Here is a 2,761-nt window from a genome sequence, read left to right as displayed (position 1 = left end):
GCGCGGGCTGGGCTACCCGGGGTGACAGGGCCACCCGAGGGGACCCGGGCGCGGGGGTGCCTGTGGGATGAGCGTGTCGGTGCTGGGTGCTGGCAGCGAGCCTGGAGATGGCGCAGGGGAGCCGTGGGGTGGGTCAGAGGGCTGGGGTCTGGGCGCGGGAGGGCACCCTTGTGTGGGGGCACTGGGGAGCGGGCACCTCGATGGGAGAGCGGGGGGAAACGGGGACGGGGTGCCCGTGCGTCGGGGGGTGGTTCCTGCCCCTGGGTGCGAGAAAGGGGCACGGGGACCTGCGGAGGAGGGGGAGGGGAGGGGAAGGGGGACGTGGTGTTTCTGCAAGGGGAGGGTGGGCGCACCATGGGGGAGGGGATGTCTTTTCAAGGGGGCCGCGGCACCCCTTTGAGAGGGGAAGAGGGATGGGGTAGGGCTCCGTGAGGGAAATGGGGTGCAGGGCACGTCCGTGGGGGGATGCTGGGGCAGCGCGGTGCCCGTGGGAGATGGGGGCTGGGCGTGCGTGGGGGGAGGCTGAGGAGCATGCCCGCGTGTCAGCGGTGCGCGTCCTCGGGAGGGGGCGGCACGAGGGCCGTGGGTGCGAGGGGACCACGGCGCGTGTCCGCAGGAGGGGTCTCGGGGAGGGGGTGTGCGTGCTGGGGCACCGGGGCTTCGGGGCGAGCAGGGCAATTCTTGGCAGGCCCTCAGGGGAGAGGCTCGTGGGGGTGGTGGCACGTCCACGAGGGGCATTTTGGGGGGACACAAATGTGGGAGAGCAGCAGGGGCCCCGGCAGGGCTGCCGGGGTGTCGGGGACGTGTCCGTGGGTGGAGGAGAAGAGGAAGCACGTGAGTGGGTGCTCCAAGGGGGGCAGGGCGACGTGGGGGTCATGTTGGGGGGGTGGGGGGGGAGGTGAGGGACCCACCTGGTGGATACGAGAGGGAAGGGGGAACCGCAGCACAGCACCCGTGGCTGGGACAGAGTTAACCGTCTTCATCCAGCCCGTGGTGCTGGAAAGGTGTTGGTAACACACAAATGCTTTGGCTGCTGCTGAGCGGTGCGTGCACAAGGTCGGGGCCTTCTTTCCCCCTCTGCCCCCCGCAGCGAGCAGGCGGGGGGTGGGCAAACGGCCAGGACCCTCAGAGATCATCGAGGCCACCCCCCGTGTGGCGAGCAGGGACGTGCTGCACCAGGCCAGGCTGCTAAAGACCCTCCGAGCTGACCCAAAGCGCTTCCAGCGAGGGGCCACCCGCAGCTCCTCGGGGCGCCTGGTCCCCGTGTCCCACCGCCCCTTCTTGTTCCTCTACTGGTTAAACCGTCCTTATGTCAGCTGCCCCCAGTCTCCGTGCTCAGCTGCGGGCCAGGGCCAGACCCCCGGCCAGCGATGGGGTTTCCTGCTCCCTCCTAGCCCCACTTTCACTTTCGCTCTCTGACACACCCTCGTTTCCCGGAATAGGAGGAGAGGGGCCGGCCAAGGGCACAGGATAAACGGCAGGGCAGGACCCCGGCTGCAGCAGAGCTGTTGCAGCCCAGGGCGGGTGACGAAGACGACGGTGAGTCCCTTCCCCTAATCCCCCCTGCGCACCCCACGCGAGCAGCCCGGGGCTTTGGGGCTGGGAATGACTCCTGACCCCAGGCAGCGACAGGGACCCCGCCAGGTGGGAGGAGGAAGAGGTCCAAAGGTCTGCTGGGGCTCTGGGATGGAGCAAGGGGAATGGGTGGCTGGAGCCTGCCTTCACCCCCGAGGCTCTGCGTGCAAGTTAGGACTCGCCTGAGCTTGCACCCTATGGCCTCACCATTCCTCTCCTGCCCACGGCGCTGGCAGCGCCGTGGCACGAGGGGCAGCCTCCTGTCCCCAGGGGCGACCCCTCGCTGTTCCTGGAAGCGGGCAGGGCTTGTGAGGTCCCGCCAGAGGGTTCCAAGCCCAGAAGCGGGCAGTGCCGTCGGAGCTCCTCGCTGCCGGAGCAAGTCCCCGGGTGTCTGGGAGGTTGCAGTGGGGCAGCTCCTGGGTGTGGGCACGGCAGGAGCCGTTGTGCTGCCTCCACGTCCGTGGGGTTTAGCGGACCCTGGCAGGGGCCGGGCGATGGCTGGGGCTGTGCAGGGGAAGGGTCCGGATTCGGTGAGAGCCCCCCTGCCGCTGGCAGTCTCCCCATCGGGGCAGAAGGCGAGGAGGGGCGGGCGCTGAGCACTGGAGTGTGGGGAGGGGGTCACCCACCACCGCACGGGAGGAGGCGAGGAGGGAGGGGAGCCTTGCGAGGGCAGCACAAGCGTGTCCCTGTGCGGGGCACAGGGGGGTGAGAGGGCGTTTGATGGCGTCGGGCAGAAGAAATTAATGAAGAAATTAATAAGAAGCTCCCGAAGCTTCGATTTCACCCCCCAACCTCTCTTTCCTTAGCGCTGCTGCGGCTCTCCGGTCATTCCTCTTGCCCCGCAGCCCTGCCGGAGGCCGTTGCCATGTCCCACACCCGTTCTTGCATGGTTCACCCCCAGCAAACTTCCAGCGGGTGTTGAGGACACACTGCAGAGGACTCCCACTTTCCCACTGGGCTTTCAGAATCTGAGCTGTTCCTGTTGCAAGGCCAAGGGGAAGGGGCTGTGCACCTCTTGGGAGCGTCACCGTTGTCTTCACAGCAGCGCTTGCGAGGGGCCAAAAGAGGAGGCGCGGTGGAAGGAGTTTGGTGCAAAGCGTGATTTGCTTGGAAAAAGGAAGCAGGATGCTAACGACTGTCCCTGCTGGGACTGGGGGGTGTCCCCACCTTGCTAACCAGCCCGTCT

Source organism: Calonectris borealis, unplaced genomic scaffold (genome assembly GCF_964195595.1).
Source record: "Calonectris borealis unplaced genomic scaffold, bCalBor7.hap1.2 HAP1_SCAFFOLD_74, whole genome shotgun sequence".
Classification (NCBI taxonomy): Eukaryota; Metazoa; Chordata; class Aves; order Procellariiformes; family Procellariidae; genus Calonectris; species Calonectris borealis.
The sequence above is the reverse complement of the archived record's forward strand: the minus strand, read 5'-3'. Positions refer to the sequence as shown.